The 19,290-nt window shown below is 39.9% G+C and overlaps 1 pseudogene; it reads right to left on the bottom strand.

Annotated features, from left to right (window-relative positions):
• Window positions 1-4,140: 4,140 nt before the first annotated feature.
• LOC128610754 (zinc finger protein 585A-like) overlaps window positions 4,141-19,290 on the bottom strand; it is a 28,932-nt pseudogene continuing 13,782 nt past the window's right edge.

The following is a 19,290-nucleotide window of genomic DNA, read 5'->3' as shown; positions in this document are numbered from 1 at the left end:
ATAAGACAATTCAAAGTGGTTGTGTTTCGTTTCATACTGCGGCCTTAGACCACTTGTTTAAACGTATGTCAAGATGCTGTGGATTTGTCACAGAGACTTAACTGTTCATGATGTTGGATTTTATTCCAAATTTAGTCTTGGCCAATTCCCCCCACCACTCAGGTCTCCCCTATCATATTACAGCTACAAACCGGGGGAGGCTGAAGGCCAACATGTTGTAGCGTTAAAATATAAAGGATTCATTACTTAGCCCACTGCTCTCCTATAACCAAAGATGGAAATAGGTGCAGCCGAAGGTTAAATGCGTGTTTCAGTTTATGCTATTTAGCAGTTTAGCTATTTAACCAGTTACTTAGACTGTGCTCGTTTGTTCGGATTCCATGTTGCTTAGAGTCTCGCGCCGGCCGTGTACGCGGATTTCACGGTCACAAACTCGCCAGTCTTAGTCATTAGACAGAGGAAATTGACTAATACTGTTTAGACGACCGTCCCATGCTTGCCCTTTTCTAAAAAGTACTTTCTTTAGTCCCCATAGATCTGTACACACTTTAATTAGAGTAATATTATCTCTAGTCAGAGGTCATGACTACTACTATCTGAACAAGTCAACCAATTTTACTTCTTTATTGCATAATACCTCTTTTCTTAAATAAAGTCAAAAAGTAATTTTGAACAATTTTAGAAGGTATATGAAGTGATAAAGAAACATACATTGATCTGGAGATTCCTTCAACCTTGGACAAATGGATCTTCCCCTGTAATGACACATGCCTTTGTAACCACATATTAAATGTATTGTTCTTTTTTTTAGTGGTTGAGTCAAAATGTAAATCACTGCACATATTCTCATCTCATATAATTACATTTACATTTATTCATTTAGCAGATGCTTTTATCCAAAACTACTTACAAATAAGGACTTTTTTTTTACTAGGTTGGATCAGCAACTGAAGGAGTTCCGTTGGAATAACAAGCCGTCTTGCATCAGGAAATCGGTTCTCCAGGTTCCCAAATCTGAAGAGGATTTAGCGCTTCTCAATTTTTGCCATTCCTATTGGGCATTTAATGTTAATAAATTCCTTTACTGGATTGGCCTTAAAGGCTGTGCCTCTCGTTCTTTACTTTCTAAGATCTGTTCCCAGATCCCTCTTGAGGTACACAAAATTCCAAGCAATCCAATAGTCACCAATACTGTTAAGATTTGGCTTCAATTCAAGAAACAATTCGGTTTACACAAAGCCTTGATTCACATGCCAATCTTAAATAATCACTTATTCCCCACCTCTCTCAGACTGTCTTCGATATTTGGGCAGCTAAGGGTCTTTCTACTCTGAACAACTTGTATGAAAATTAAGTTTTATCTTCTTTCTTTTCCTGTCAGTTAAATTCTACTTACCAAACATCCATCTTTTCTGTTTTTTTTTTCCAAGTGAGGCATTTTATTCAAAAGCTGTTTCCCCATTTCCCCACTGCCAGAATCAGAACTCGATCTACTTCTTACCCTCTACCCTGGTCAAAGACGGCTGATATCTACCATTTACGGTAGAATAAGTTCCCTAACCCCATCTCCGATTGACTCCCTCAAAGTATCTTGGAAGCAAGATTTGGGCATCGACGTTTCTGATGACCAGTGGAAAGACATTGTTGGCCTAGTTCATTCGGTGTGTGCTAGATACGCCCTAATACAATGTAAAGTGCTCCACAGAGCCTATTTCACCAACCTCAAACTGGTCAAAATATTTTCTAACAAAGGCGATACCTGTAACAGATGCATACAATTTCCAGTTGATCTTCTTCATGTGTCATGGGCATGCCCGATGCTAACGGACTACTGGTCAGACGTTTTTAGAACTCTCTCACAGGCCTTCAATACCAGCATTTCCCCTAATCCTTTGACTGTGCTGTTTGGCCTTCTTCCAACCCAGATTACACCAACCACAGTGCACTGTGTCGTTGTCTTTACCACTTTGCTGGCTAGGCATGCCATCCACCTTAAATGGAAGCATGCCTCTCCTCCATCACACAATGGTTGGATATGAGGAGTATTACAACGCATCCAACTTGAAAAATTGAAACACTCCTCAAAAAGATTGCTGGGATCCCTTCATAAGACATGGAGCCCCTTACTGGCTATTATTGAGGACCTTACAGTGGTGCCAGAGTTCTTTGGGGGAGTTCTTCTTATATAACTATATTTTTACTTTTATTAAGTTTCTCTTAAATTTTTTTTTCTATGTATTCATTCATTCATTTAATTAATTATTATTATTATTATTATTATGTAGTGGTTAGCATGTTTGCCTCACACCTCCAGGGTCGGGGTTCGATTCCCACTGTGGCCCTGTGTGTGTGGAGTTTGCATGTTCTCCCCGTGCTGTGAGGGTTTCCTCCGGGTACTCCGGTTTCCTCCCCCAGTCCAAAGACATGCATGGTAGGCTGATTATCACGTCTAAAGTGTCCGTAGTGTATGAATGGGTGTGTGAGTGTGCCCTGCGATGGATTGGCACCCTGTCCAGGGTGTACCCCGCCTTGTGCCCGATGCTCCCTGGGATAGGCTCCAGGTTCCCCGTGACCCTGAAAAGAAGCGGTATAGAGGATGGATGGATATTATTTAATATACCTAATATATTATATAATATATTATTTAATATACCGATAAACAAATCATTAATGGTTAAGAAATACAACCCCAATTCCAAAAAAGTTGGAACAGTATGGAAAATGCTAATAAAAACAAAGAGGAGTGATGTGTAAATGTACTTATACTTGTATTTAAATAAAAAATGTATAAAGACAAGGTATTTGATGTTTCACCTAATCAACTGCATAGTTTTTTGAAGATAAACGTTTATTTTGAAATTGATGCATGCAACACGTTCCAAGAAATTTGGGACAGGGGCAAATTAGGACTAATACAGTTATACATTTAGCAGACACTTTTATCCTAAACGACTTACAAATGAGAAGTGATGTGACAAGTTGAAATAAGAAGGTGATGTGAAACAGGTGAGGTAATCGTCTTAGCATAGTATATAAGGAGCCTCTAAAAAAAGGCCTTCAAGGGCAAGGATGGGTTAAGCTATGTGCACCAGATGCTGTTACATACGGGCCAAAATCATCCAGTTGCAGCACTTCTTTTTCGATTTGAGGTGGTGAAAGGTGTTTTACCAGTCCAAAAGTGTTCACCTACTGGACTGGTCTGTGGGAAAGGACATGAAATATCAATCTAAATCCTATTTTATGCCCAATAACCCTCTAAATAGTAACAGAGTGCCTTTTTTAATTGATCGATTGATTGCATTAGTGTTCTCCCTCTAGTAGACTTTGTAAATGAACCATTCTCTCTATCTGATACCGAATCAGATTCATTCAGATCCAGAGCCTGATCCTAGTAACACTGGGCACAAGGAGGAAGATTTCACCCAGGATGGGATGCCAGTGCAAATCCCAGGGCACCATTCACACACACCCACATTCACACCTGGGGCAATTTAGCATCAAAGCACTTGCAGGTTTTTGGTCATTGGAGAAAACGCACATGAACATGAGGAGAACATGTGAAACACCACACACACACACAGGAACCATTGTGCGGCCACTGTTACACCTTGATACTGATTAGGTTAGGAATAAAAAACAAGCTGCGCAGTTGAACGAAAATAATCCATGCCAGGGTCATGTAACACCACTGTTAGTCTCCCTGAATTTAATTACTTTTTTTCTACTAATAACAGTCGAAAGTTCTTGAACCAATTTAATTTTAAATAATTTTTGTTACAGCCAGAATTATTGCCAGGGCCATGCTGTTATAGAAAATTAACATTCAAGAATTCAGTTATCAATTGCATAAATACATGTTTCATCATCTCAAGTGCCTGAGATTAACCATACCTCCTCATATTGTAATTTCTTATCATGTTTAGTGTTTAAACAACTGTGACGTTAACAGACTAGTAAACACCCTTTCCTTCCTTGTTACCTGACCAACCATTCTTTTATATATTAGAAATATTCCTTTCCCCAGTTCTGCTTTGACTGTTACTGCTTGCATGCTCAGTTCTCTCTCATCACATTACACTTAATCCAGTGTCAAATGCACTTGCCCAAAATAATCAGTTTAACAGATCAATTAAAAAAAACTCCTTTTAAACGTGTTTATTTGTAAGCATTTGGGTTATATTTAAATTTTTACAAATGAATTGGACATATCAAATGAATTTACATACAAAACAGATCAGACAGACAGAGCAGACTGCAATTCTTCACCCTAAGAACAAAAGTGTAGCTGTTACTATAACTAATTCCAATCAAATTTCAGGAGTGAAGGTCTTTTACTTAACCGCTGGAAATCAAGGCGAGTAGCTATAGTTTATACTAGGTTTGTGCAATATGTGCCTATATGATATCTAGTGATGTTTATTGGCAATTATATTATATTAAATTATTATTATATTAGTGCTCAAGCTGGTTCATTAGGTCAGGGACTAAGAGTACCTTCAGTCTACAAATCCTGTTGTGGAGGTTAGAATAGTATGAAAAAAGACAAGACTGTTGTAGACAGTTTATAATGGAAAGGAATTAGTATAAAATCAATATTGCACAAGCCTAATTTATAGAACTACTGTAAACTACAGGAAATAATATTTCATGTAATGTCATATTTTGTCAAATGTCAAAAACTGGCTTGGTGTTGTTCCCTCCAAGATTTCATGATTTTACACAAAATCAAGGAAACTCTGTAATATTGGGAGGAGTTTGCAATTTTTCAGAATTAACGCAGATTTTCGCCAAGACGCATCACGTGACGCCATCACGACACATTCACTCAAAGCCCTCTTCGATTCACGTGCATCACACCAAAGTACAGCCAAAAGGTCTCATTCGCCAACAAATATCACTGTGAAAGACCATTTCATGCAACTGCATATTTTCCAATTCAAGTAGTTTTCCGCAAAGAAGCACAAAAAAATTCGGCAAACTTTTAAAATTGAATTCAAGCATGAAGAATTTTTGGGCGCAACGATCGCAAGACAACTCAGCGGAATCCTGTACGGACTGTTAAACAAGTAAATCTCTGTTCAAAATATAATCAAACAGTTGTACAAAAATCTTCCCACACCATCAACACTAACAGAGCTTCTCTCTCATGTGAATGGCCTGGTGTTTTTGGAGATTACTCGGGTGAGTAAAACTTTTCCTACACTGTGAGCAGTGATACGACTTTTCTCCTGTATGAATATGCTGGTGATACTGGAGTGTACTCTGTTGATTAAAACTCTTTCCACATTGTGAGCAGTGATATGGCTTCTCTCCAGTGTGAATCCGTTGGTGTTGTTGGAAGCTACTCAAGACAGCAAAACTCTTTCCACACTGTGAACAGTGATACGGCTTCTCTTCGGTATGGATGCGTTGGTGTGTTTTGAGATTACACTTGTAAGTAAATTTTGCCCCACACTGCACACAGAGAAATGGTTTCTCGCCTGTATGAATTCTTTGATGTTGTTGGAGATTACCCCTTTGATTAAAACTCTTCCCACACTGTGAACACTGATGAGGCTTTTCTCCAGTGTGAATGCGCTGGTGTTGTTGGAGAGCACGCTCTAGATTAAAACTCTTTCCACACTGTGAGCAGTGATACGACTTCTTTCCTGCGTGAATTTGTTGGTGCCTTTGGAAACTACTCAAGCCAGCAAAACTCTTTCCACAGTGTGAGCAGTGGTACGGCTTCTCTCCTGTATGGATTCGCTGGTGTGTTTTGAGATTACCCTTATGAGTAAATTTTGCCCCACACTGTACACAAATAAATGGTTTTTCTCCTGTATGAATTCGCTGGTGATACTGGAGTGTACTCCGTCGATTAAAACTCTTCCCACACTGTGAGCAGTGATACGGCTTTTCTCCCGTGTGAATGCGCTGGTGTGCTTTGAGACCACTTTGTTGATTAAAACTCTTTCCACACTGTGAGCACTGATAAGGTTTCTCTCCGGTGTGAATGCGCTGATGTGTTTGGAAATTACACTCTCGGTTAAAACTCTTCCCACACTGTGAGCAGTGATACGGCTTCTCTCCTCTGTGAATACTCTGGTGACGCTGGAGAGACCTGTTGTGATTAAAACTCTTCCCACACTGTGAGCACTGATATGGTTTTTCTCCAGTGTGAATGCGCTGGTGTTGTTGGAGATTACTCTCTAGATTAAAACTCTTTCCACACTGTGAGCAGGGATACGACTTCTCTCCTGCGTGCATTCGTTGGTGTTTTTGGAAATTACTCAAATTAGAAAAACTCTTCCCACAGTGTGAGCAGTGATATGGCTTCTCTCCTGTATGGATGCGTTCGTGTCTTTTGAGATTACACTTGTGAGTAAATTTTGCCCCACACTGTACACAGATAAATGGTTTCTCTCCTGTATGAATACGCTGGTGTTGTTGGAAATTACTAAGTTGAGCAAAACTCTTTCCACACTGTGCGCACTGATGAGGTTTTTCTCCTGTGTGAATGCGCTGGTGCGTTTGTAAATTACTCTGGTGAGTAAAACTCTTCCCACAATATGAGCAGATGTGAAGTTCTGTGTGCATTTGTATTTGTTCTTGACTGGTCATAATACAAAGAATAGTAGCAGTTGATTGTTGACTACTGGACTCTCTTGTGGGCATCATGTTCTTCTGTCTCTAGGGAGAAAAAAATGGAAGTCAATAACAAAAAATACAAAGCAACATTATCCCAATTCCCCATAAAGGACCGTTTAATTTTTCTATGTATTTTCATTGGTATGGATGAATCAATACCATGGGTTAAGGAGTTTCTAAAACTGCTAATTCATTTGCTCACCAATATCAACACTCACCACACATGTTTGGCTGAGCTTGTATAATATCTTGTCTCCTGACCAGTAGGGGGCAGTGCGCTGAAACGCTAATGGTGATGACATGTACCAGGTTTCGTCACAATCCCTCAAAGTGTCTCAGAGATACAGACTCAAGTTCAATTTTGCACATTCTTCATCGAATTCGTTAAAGCGCCATTCGAAAATGGTATGGTTTATCAAAATTCTTTGAATAACTTTTTGTCTTGAGTGTCAGATGATGCAGGCCAATTTTTTTGCAAATTGGAAAACAATATAGGAGGAGCTTGAAAAAGTAGGTTTTCAAATCATTTAAACATGACTGACAGGAAGTTTGCTCAATATTGACATAATTGGTATTACTGTTCTTGGCAGAAATGATGAAATATATCAAGGCCAGTCTCATGACAAAAGGCAAAAGGGGTCAATAGTTATTAGCATTTCTGGAAACAGCATTATAATTTTTGACCACAAGGTGGCGCTGTCCCGAAACTTTTTTGGTGTCAAAGACCCCTACAGTGTTTCGTAACGATATACCAAATTGTTTGTAAAATACAGCATTTTATGACTAAATTCAAAATAGCTGACATCCAAAATGGCCATATTGTTAGTCTTGGTATACCCCACTGAATCTAATGAGACAGATTTGATGATTTTAAGACAAACTGTTCAGAAGTTATAAGCGAAAATGTGCATTTTTCATATCTCATGACCACTAGGTCATGCTGTTCCAAACACTGCAGCTAACCTCAGGGCCTAATGCTGATGTCAATAACCACGTTTAATCACAATCCCTCAAAGTGTTATGGAGATATACCCTCACGTCCATCAAATTCGTTGAAGCACCATTCAGAAATGGTATGGTTTATCAAAATTCTGTGAATCCTTTTTTATTGAAAATGGCTCTAGATGATGTCGGACAAACCGCCTAGGACAAGTTCGAAAAAGTAGGTTTTTCAGAAAATTCAAAATGGTGCAAAAATTTTCATAACGGAAAACGACGTCATAGGGTGCACGCGAATCGTCTTGAGCCAAGGAATCAGAGGAAAATAGATTTTTGTAGCTACCCCTGGTTAAAAAGTTAACATAAACATGATTGCAAATTTAGGCAGTTGGTGGCACTAAAGGGTTTGAAGTAGAGACTCAAAAATTGCTATGATTAACATGGAGACCGTCCTATAATTGTGCACCAAATTTCATAACTTAGTAGCCCAATATCCAACTCACACCTCAGAGTTTCTGAGATATCAGCATTACACAGCTCACACCTCTCCACTGCTCACCATCCCTCACTCGAGGAGGTTTCACACCCCTCCCCTAATATCACTCATCAGGGATCGCCAATAACTCCCCCCTGCAGTCTCTCTCTGACACTCAATCAGGTGAAGAAGGCGCTAAAGAAGATCAAGGCAAGAAAGGCCACAGGCCCGGATGGAATCAGCTCCAGACTGCTTAAAGACTGTGCAGATCAGCTCAGTGAGGTCATCCTGCACATCTTTAATCTGAGCCTGAGACTAGCGCGAGTTCCAGTACTGTGGAAGACTTCCTGTGTGGTTCCAGTACCCAAAATTGCACATCCAAGTGAGCCAAACCACTTCAGGCCTTGACTTCACACCTGATGAAATCCATGGAGAGAATTGTACTGCGACAACTGTGTACCCAAGTGAGCTCAGAGCTAGACCCCCTACAGTTTGCTTACCGACTAGGCATGGGGGTTGAGGACGCCATTATTTATCTGATGCACAGATCATTTCTACACCTGGAGAATACTGGGAGCATTGTGAGGATCATGTTTTTTTTATTTTTCCAGTGCTTTCAACACAATTCAGCCATCACTACTTAGGGGGAAGCTTTTGGGAGCTGGAGTTGACTGCCACCTGGCTGCATGGATCACCAACTATCTCACTGACAGACCACAGTATGTGAGGCTCCAGGACTGTATGTCTGATGTGGTGGTCAGCAGCACGGGAGCACCGCAGGGTACGGTGCTTGCTCCATTTCTCTTCACCCTGTACACAACGGACTTCAGGCATAACACTAACAGCTGCCACATGCAGAAGTTCTCTGATGATATGGTCATTGTTGGACGAGTATCAGAGGAGAATGATCAGGAATTCCGGGAGGTCATCGCTGACTTTGTCAACTGGTGTGAATTAAACCACCTCTGCCTCAACGCCTGCAAGACAAAGGAGATGGTAGTCGACCTCCGTAGGAGGCCAACCTGGTCTACGTCGGTGAGCATCCAGGGTATTGACATCGCGAAAGTGGAAACATAAATTCCTGGGTGTTCACCTCACCAATAAACTGGACTGGTCCACAAACACAGATGTCCTGTACAAAAAGGGCCAAAGTCGTCTCCACCTGCTGAGGAGACTGAGGTCTTTTGGTGTGTGCAGGACCCTGCTTAAAACTTTCTATGACACTGTGGAAGCATCTTCTATGCATCTTCTATGCGGTAGTTTCCTGGGGAATTGGGAGCACAGAGAGGGACAGGAAACGTCTCAACAAACTGGTTAAGAGGGCTAGCTCTGTCCTGGACAGCATAGAGGTGGTGGGGGAGAGAAGGATGTTAGCTAAAATGACATCTATCATGAGCAATTCCTCTCACCCCCTGTATGAGATACTGGGGTCCCTGAGCAGCTCCTTCAGCAGCAGATGCTGTACCCTCAGTGCAAGAAAGAGCACTACCGCAGGTCCTTCATCCCTACAGCAGTCAGACCCTTTAATGCAACAACAACATAATGTAGCACCGCTAGCTGTTTTTTTGCATCATCAACCCACACATTATTATTTGTTGCTCACCCCTCTATTGTTACCTGCGCAATAATCCATTTATCCACTCATGTATATAAACAAGGTGTTACACATCTGTATATATTCAAATTTGTATTCATCTGTACATACATTGTGGTGGTCATAGTGTACATATTAGCATTATTATTTTTTTACTACTCTAATTCTTATTTTTCTATTCCTGTGTGTGTGTGTGTATATATATATATATGATACTTTATCCATCCATCCATCTTCTATACCGCTTATCCTTCTTCAGGGTCACAGGGGAACCTGGAGCCTATCCCAGGAAGCATCGGGCACAAGGCGGGGTACACCCTGGACAGGGTGCCAATCTAGATACTTTATTTAAATTCTATTCCTATTTAATGTGTATTCTTTCCTATCTGTTTTATGTGTAATTGAGCTGCTGTAACGAGGGAATTTCCCCAGTGTGGGATCAATAAATGTTATCTTATCTTATGCATATGCATGCATATATATATATTTCTATCTAATCAGTATCTTTAACCTGTTAATGAAGTCCAAGATATATGTGTATTTCCTATCCTAAATACATAATTTTATAATAATATATAGAGAAAACATAATTTATTCTTACATATGCATTCAATTGATATATTTTGTCAATATTGAGGGCATTTATATCTTAGTCCAAGAATATAAATATATATGTGTGTGTGTGTGTGTGTGTTTATATCCAAAATACAACAATACATTTTTGCATACATTTTCTTGTAGCCCATCATGTCTATAATCTCTTGTTGTATAAAAGTGAGGTAATACGGTGTGTAATATGTAGTTAAACAGTAAAACTTTCCAGTTAACAGATTTACATATAAACAGCAATCCCCCCCTAAACTGTATTAGAACTACCTTGCTTAACGCACCTTAATGCACATATAAGCCCTAAAAGGCTCGAACTGGCTGTGTTTATTGGTCACTCAGAGTTGTGTATGTCCATAATTATAATTCTAATTAAATTTTCATTCAATGTCTGCCAAAACCCGACACTGTGAAGACCCAGGGTCGATAATAATGCTTAACCGATGAGGAAAATGTTTGCTGAGGTAACTTGTCTACTCATCAGCAATGTCAAGAAAATGATAAAACTAGAATTCCTAGAGATCAGATTTATATAAATACTTATTTATTTATTTAAAAGGTACAAGTCATCTATCTGCACTAGACGCTATTAGATATGAAGCAGAGATCCATCTAGGATCCAGTTAGTGTTCTAGCTGAGACCGAGCAGCTCACAGAACCATTTTCACTTTAACTTACCTCAGGATTTAAAGATCAACACATGAATCCACCTCAGTGATCTTCTTTCTTTTAAACTGGATCAGATTTAACTGTCGCTGTAAAGACAGTTAAATAAAGAATGTGTTGTAAACATTCAAGCAAAAAAGTTACATGGAACTGCTGTCCAAGCGGGAAAACCTGCAGGTCGTCGTCTTCTTCGATTTGAGGTGGTTTCACAGGTGAAAGGTGTTCTACTGCCACCTACTGGACTGGCGGGAAATGAATCAAAGAGCTGCTTCGGGGGATGCGATTATACTGGAAACACTACACGGTTACACAGCTATTCAATTCAACTAAATTTTATTTATACAGCGCTTTTAACAATGGACACTGTCACAAAGCAGCTTTATAGAAATACAGATATAACATTTTTATTTATCCCTAAAGAACAAGCCAGAGGTGACGGTGGCAGATGGAAAAACTTCCTGAGACGACATGACGAAGAAAACTTGAGATGAATCAGATTCAAAGGGAACCCATCCTCATCTGGGTGACACCGAATAGTGCGATTATAAATAATTTCTCTTCTACAGGTGCATCTCAATAAATTAGAATATCGTGGAAAAGTACATTTTTTTCTGTAATTTCATTCAAAAAGTGGAACTTTCAGATATTCTAGATTCATTACACATAAAGTGAAATATTTCAAGACTTTTTTGTTTTAATCTCAATGATTATGGCTTACAGCTCATGGAAATCAAAAATCCAGTATCTAATTTATGTGCTCAATACTCAGTCAGGGCTTTAATCCTTTTGCAGGAATTACTGTATCAGTGTGGCGTGGTATGGAGGCGATCAGCCTGTGGCACTGCTGAGGTGTTCTGGAAGTCCAGGTTGCTTTGATAGTGGCCTTCACCTTGTCTGTATTGTTGGGTCTGGTGTTTCTCAAAGATTCTCTATGGGGTTCGGGTCAGGCGAGTCAGCTGGCCAATCAAGCACAGTAATACCATGGTCAGTAAACCAGTTACTAGTAGTTTTGGCACTGTGGGCAGGTGGCGAGTCCTGCTGGAAAAGGAAATCAGCATCTCCATAAAGCTCGTCAGCAGATGGAAGCATGAAGTTCTCTAAAATCTCCTGGTAGACGCTGCATTGACTCCCGACTTGAGAAAACACAATGGATCAACACCAGCAGATGACATGGCACCCCAAATCATCACTGACTGTGGAAACTTCACACTGGACTTCAAGCAGCTTGGATTCTGTTCCTCTCCACTCTTCCTCTAGACTCTGGGACCTTGATTTCCAAATGAAATACATTTACTTTCATCTTCCCCGTGATTGTGGTTGTATGCTGAACTAGACTGAGAGATTAAAGACTCAGGAAACCTTCGCAGCTGTTTGGAAATAATTCGCTGATTAGAGTCTTCTCAGGTCGATATTTATGTATTATAATTTCTTTATTAGAATATTTTGAGACACTGGATTTTTGATTTCTGTGAACTGTAAGCCGTAATCAAGATTAAAATGAAAAAAGGCTCGAAATATTTCACTTTATGTGTAAAGAATCTAGAATATCTTCAAGTTCCACTTTTTGAATTAAATTACAGGAAAATATTTACTTTTCCACAATATTCTAATTTTTTGAGATGCACCTGTATACTTAGTCCAATGTCACGTGAGCTTGACCGAAATTAAAATCAGTTTAACAGATCAATAAAAAATAAATAAATCAACAACTCCTCTTAAATGTGTTTATTTATAAGCATTTCGGTTACATTTTCATTTTACAAATGAATTGGACACACTAATGAATTGATACAAAAAAAGATAAGGAGACTGCAATTCTTTACCAAAAGAACACATTTTCCAAATGATGGTTTTACTGTACAGTGTATTGCATCTTTCACCCCCTTTGAACTTCGAGGTGTAACAGCCTGAAACTGAAATCAATCAAATCGGTATGTTATGTATGAAATCCACTTGATTCCTATTTTATATATGGATTACACTGAGATTGTATGTTGTATGTTGCATGCCCCCCTCCCCTCTCCTCTCCTCTCCTCCACTCTGGCCAATGAGTGGAATAAAAGCCACTAGCTCTTTTTTTTTCAACTCGTTCAATTAAATTTTTAAAAATCATTTTTGGTGGCCAGATTGTAAACGTGATCTACTTCATATTTATATACCACAAAGCAGAATGCACACTATACCACCTGCTAAATTCTAATCTCAGCTACTTTATGCTGTACTTCCATTCTTAGATAAACTACTCTGACTTAGACTGTTTAATTTTACTGGCTTCCAGTTTGTACAAAGAAACTACTTAAAAACTCTCCAAAACTATTGTGTTCCAAACCTCAGTGTCTTTATATCTGATATATGTATGTATGCAAGTGTGATTCTACAAACCCATTTTGGATAGGACATTTTGGATAGGACAAATTACACTTACCACATTTGACAGATGCCCTTATACAGAACGACTTACAGAAGTGCTTTGAAGTCTCCATCAATAAACTGGTTAATTAGGTCAGGGACTAAGAGTACCTTCAGTCTACAAATCCTGTTGTGGAGGTTAGAATATTATGAAAAAATACAAGACTGTTGAAGGCAGTTTATAATGGAAAGAAATAAGGATATAATAAATACTGCACAAGCCTAATTTATAGAACTACTGTAAATTACAGGAAAATATTTCATTCACATTTTGTCAAATGTCAAAAACTGTTGACTCGGTGTTGGAACACTTAGGTGTCCCTCCAGGATTTAACGATTTTAACGAAAAATCAAGGAAAGTCCACAATATTTTGAGGAGCTTGTAAGTTTAAAACTGTAGATTTTCACCAAGACACATCATATGTCCCCATCACAATGCACCGTGTGATGTCATCATGACATGCATTCAGTCAAAGCCCTCCTAATACACGTAGATCGCACATAAATACAGCTTAACGGTCTCATTTTACCAACAAATGCAACCATGCAAAATAATTTCATGCAACCGCAAATTTGCCATTTCAAGTAGTGTTCTCAAAAACTCAGCGAATTCCTGTACGGACTGTTAAACCAGTAAATCTCTGGTCAAAATATAAGCAAACACCTGTAGAAAAATCTTCCCCCATAGTCAGCAGTAACACAGCTTCTCTCTCACATGAATGGTTTCGTGTTTTTGGAGAGTACTTGAGTGAGTAAAACTTTTTCCACACTGTGGGCAGTGATACAACTTTTAATCTGTATGAGTACGTTGGTGTTTTTGGAAACTACTCAAGACAGCAAAACTCCTTCCACAGTGTGAGCAGTGGTACGGCTTCTCTCCTGTATGGATGCGTTGGTGTGTTTTGAGATTACACTTGTGAGTAAATTTTGCCCCACACTGTACACAGATGAATGGTTTCTCTCCTGTATGAATACGCTGATGTTGTAGGAGATTACCTCTGTGATTAAAACTCTTTCCACACTGTGAGCACTGATAGGGTTTTTCTCCAGTGTGAATGTGCTGGTGGTGCTGGAGAGCACTCTCTAGATTAAAACTCTTTCCACACTGTGAGCAGTGATACGATTTCTCTCCTGTGTGAATTTGTTGGTGTCTTTGGAAGTTACTCAAGTCAGCAAAACTCTTTCCACATTGTGAGCAGTGGTACGGCTTCTCTCCTGTATGGATGCGCTGGTGTGTTTTGAGATTACACTTCTGAGTAAATTTTGCCCCACACTGTACACAGATGAATGGTTTCTCTCCTGTATGAATACGCTGGTGATACTGGAGTGCATCCTGTCGATTAAAACTCTTTTCACACTGTGAGCAGTGATACGGCTTCTTTCCAGTGTGAATCCGTTGGTGTTTTTGGAAACTACTCAAGCCAGCAAAATCCTTTCCACATTGTGAGCAGTGATACGACTTCTCTCCTGTATGGATGCGTTGGTGTGTTTTGAGATTACATTTGTGAGCAAATTTTGCCCCACACTGTACACAGATAAATGGTTTCTCTCCTGTATGAATTCGTTGGTGTTGTTGGAGATTACCTCTTTGATTAAAACTCTTCCCACACTGTAAGCAGTGATACGGCTTTTCTCCAGTATGAACACGCTGGTGTTGTTGGAGAGTACTCTCTAGATTAAAACTCTTTCCACACTGTGAGCACTGATAGAGCTTTTCTCCTGTGTGAATATGTTGGTGTCTTTGGAAGCTACTCAAGTCAGCAAAACTCTTTCCACATTGTGAGCAGTGATACGGCTTCTCTCCTGTATGGATGCGTTCATGTCTTTTGAGAGTACACTTGTGAGTAAATTTTGCCCCACACTGCACACAGATAAATGGTTTCTCTCCTGTGTGAATGCGCTGGTGTTGTTGGAGATGACCTCTCTGATTGAAACTCTTTCTACACTGTGAGCACTGATGAGGTTTTTCTCCTGTGTGAATGTGCTGGTGCCTTTGTAAACTACTCTGGTGAGTAAAACTCTTCCCACAATATGAGCAGATGTGAAGTTCTGTGTGCATTTGTTCTTGACTGGTCATAATACAAAGAATAGTAGCAGTCGTTTGATGACTACTGGAAGGTCTTGTGAGCATCATGTTCTTCTGTCTCTAGGGAGAAAAAAAAATGGACGTCAATAACATAAAAAATAGAAAGCAACATTATCTCAATGAGCAATGATGAACTGCAACTCAAATGTATTATTGCTAGGGATGCATCAATTCCATGGGTGAAAGTTTCCAAAACTGCTAATTCATTTGCTCAACAATATCAACATGGTCAACTCTACCCTACACTCGCTTAGCTAAGCTTCTGTAATGTCTCGTCTCCCCCTCCTAAGGTGCCAAGCAGTTTGCCAAAAGGTTGGTTAGGCTTTTCCATGGCCTAACCAAATCCGAGCTTTCAGAATCAGAATAAGCTTTACTGGCTGAAAGGAAATTCTCTTATATCATGTACTCTTATATTATGAACTGCTATTAAGACACCTTGGATATGGGGAATACTGGGCTATAGTTTCTGTTTATGTTTCTATGCTATCAAATACCTATGATGAATGTATACATTTAATTGTCTCTTTGAATAAGCTGATCACCTGCCATCTTTATTATAGTGGACTTATTTTGTAGTATGACCCTGGGTGCTGTGTGTTTTGTCTAAATCTGTCTGGCCCCTGCACCAGTAGAAACCGTCCACGCACTGCTTCTTATCAATGTGTATAAATACTCTTGGTTTGCATGAATAAACTCGGATGTCTACTTGAGCATGCATGTGTTAGTGTGTGTTCATTTAGGCTCCCCAGATCGATCTGAAGCACTCTGAGGAGAACCACACTTTCTAAGCACAGAACTAAAAGTTAATAGAAGTAATTGTAGAACAGGCTGAAAGGCATGACGGAAGATCTGAAAGGCATAATCTGAGATTCCTGAGATACATGGAAGTCTAACACTGGCCAAGTATGCCTGAGTATACAAGGAATTTGTTGCTGGTTTATAGTGATCCTACAGTGCACACTTACACATACAAACATTACACTACACTGCTGGAAATAAACAAGACACAGAGTAATAAAAACTAATAACAGTGTACAGTGCAAACATAACACAATCTTAACAACCACTCACAATGACCTCTCCTCTGAGATCTGTTAAGCAATGTTGGTCCTACTGGGAGCAGTAAGCTCTTGGTGGCATAGGGCCGTGGATCACCGATTTGTTTATATTTTGGGAAACAGAACTAGGTTCAGCACAAAATAACTGCAATAATGGGCGGGACAATTGACAGAGCCCATTCTAAAGCATGGCTTTTGAGAGGTGGTGAAAACTCAGACATCTGAAGGGACTTGTAGCGAGGTGGAAAATAGTGTCATTATTTAAATTGATTCATTCATTGAATAAGTTCTTAAATAGTTGTTTGGGAAAAATTACAGGTCATAAGGAGTTTAATGCTGTAATAATATTGTGAGGTATGTACAGAAAAAAGGGATGTAAAGGTGTAAGTTTATGTTTATGGGTTAATGGACCAATCAGGATGGAGTTACAGGTCACTGGAAGGTTGAGAAAAAAAACGGCACGAGAGGGAGGAGGGAGAAGAGCGTGCATGTGGAAGGAGTGTGAATTCACTAGCTGCGGGTTTTTTCTTCTTTCAAGTACCATCACTACAAGTTAAGTGGTGCACACGTGGACTCTGCTAATAAGTTAGCGAACAGCCGACTGGAGGTGCAGAGACTGTGTTTGTCACGGAGAAAGGAGCTGTGGACTTTGCGGATGACTACCTGTGTGTGAAGCTCCTTTTCTTCTTATCTTGCAACAACCCTGCGTGAGTGTGAGCCCATTCTTGATCAAGGTACCATTTATTTGTGTTTGCCCTCGTGGTGAAGCAACCATTTCGTTTGAGGCTTCTACGTACGCCAGCTACATTCAGGCCTGCAACGGGGAACTTGGTATTATTATTTTGTTTGTTGTATGGGGTAATGCCGGTTTTTGTTGGTTAATCTGGGCGAATAGCCTATATCTTTTGAGTGTTGTGCACAACTTTTTCTGTTGTTGTGCCCTTTATAAATTCTTAAGGCATTCGGAGAACTGTACATGATGTAAAATTGAAGCTGAATGTCTAATGCCTGATTTTCATGTTAAATACTGTGTCTATATTAGTAAAACTGTTAAAGGTTTAGACATTGGTTTGATTACTGACAAAGGTTAAACATTAGTGTATACACTTCAAATTAGTCTATTTTTCTGAGATCATAGACAGTTAATCAGTGATAAGAGATATCATTGTATGGGGGGATATAGTGGACATTTCATAAAGAGTATATTTATTAATTGGATAATTATGGAATGCATGAGGATCCCAAGGCATTAGCCGAGTAACACCAAACACAAAGAAGAGTAAATATTTAGTATTTCTGTTGATAAATAGAAAAGAACTCAGGGTAGCTCCCCCAAGTAAAAGGTATTACACCAAAGGGACGCTACATAAATTGGAGGCACCGCTGGGATCTATCTAATTTTTTTTGAGTTCCCAACCACAATTCCGTAATACTAATAGGCAAAAGTAGATTACCATGGAACTTCAGTCAGTGAAATTAGAGCTGGTGAAAGAGCTTAGAGAGTGGCGTCAAAGGGAGTCTCTCAATCAAACCCACACATTGCTAGCAGTTGTCCCCAAAGAGTTTGAAGTTGCGCAGATAGAAGAAACTCTGGAAACTATCAAGGCTTTGGGACAAGTGCGAGTTAGAGGAAGAAAGTTTAATACAACACTTGACCGACTAACAGTACTGTGTGAATGTAAAGAAAAGATTGATCCAACCAAGGTCCCGTATGAAGTAATGCACACCCATAGCGATGAGGCTTGGCCTATCGTCATGGCAACTGAAGCTCCAGCTTTAGATGAAGAAGCACACACTCCATTGAAAGTCCTGCTTGAAGCATCAAGGTCTAGTGGCTCTGCTGAGTCCATCATTCCGGCTGTTGGTGACCTGTTGTCCAAAATAGAGAAGCCTTCAGGAGAGAATAGTAGTTATCGGCACCTGAGGATGTTCTCTGGCACCTTACCAGCTCCTGCAGGGGAAGAAGTGATGGAGCATAGACTGCTCTGCCAAAGAAAAGTGACTGAGGATTATGGAAAGCCTTAGAGGGCCAGCTCTAGCTGTAGTAAAAGCTGTGCGGACAGCTGATGCTGACGTTACACCTCATAAATGCTTGGATGCTATTGAGAGTGCATTCGGAACAGCTGAATCAGGTGAAGACCTCTACTTTGATATTAGGCTATTGCAGCAAGGCCAATATGAGAAACTGTCAGACTTCCTGAGGCGATTAGAGCAGTCTCTGACAAAGGTGGTTATTAAAGGGGGTGTTCCTGCTAGTCGTGTGGATACATCCAGAGTAGAGCAGCTACTTCGGGGTGCCTTACATTCGGATCTGATGCTAGTTCAGCTAAAACTAAGGGAGCAAAAGCAGAATCCTCCAATGTTTTTAGAGCTGCTGGCTGAGATTCGGGCTGAAGAGGAGTTCATTGCCGCTAGAGTCAAGGTTAATCTGTCTGCACATAGAGTTCATGCTAACCCAGACGTGGATAGTCGTCAGACTGACTTACAGAGTTTGAAAGCAGAGATTAAAGAGCCGAAGTCGAGGTTCGCCTCAATGACATCATCTGCCACTTCTTGATGGGGCTTTGATAACGGGACTAGTCCAGTAGCCGAGATGCCTGTGTCTGAAAGCCGTGAAACTAAAGGGGTAGCAGCTTTGAAAAAACAAGTCACAAGTTTACAGCCAACAGCCATATAAGCCTTTTAGAGGCTCAGAAGAATGCATCTGCTACCGGTGTGGTGAAAATGGACATTTCGCCAACAAGTGTCAGAATGCAGAAAATCAGAACAGAGTCATTAAAAAACGAATTTGCTCTCTCAAGAAAGCCAAAGAGGGACAATCACAAAACCA

Source organism: Ictalurus furcatus, chromosome 7 (genome assembly GCF_023375685.1).
Source record: "Ictalurus furcatus strain D&B chromosome 7, Billie_1.0, whole genome shotgun sequence".
NCBI lineage: Eukaryota > Metazoa > Chordata > Actinopteri > Siluriformes > Ictaluridae > Ictalurus > Ictalurus furcatus.
The sequence above is the reverse complement of the archived record's forward strand: the minus strand, read 5'-3'. Positions and strand labels throughout refer to the sequence as shown.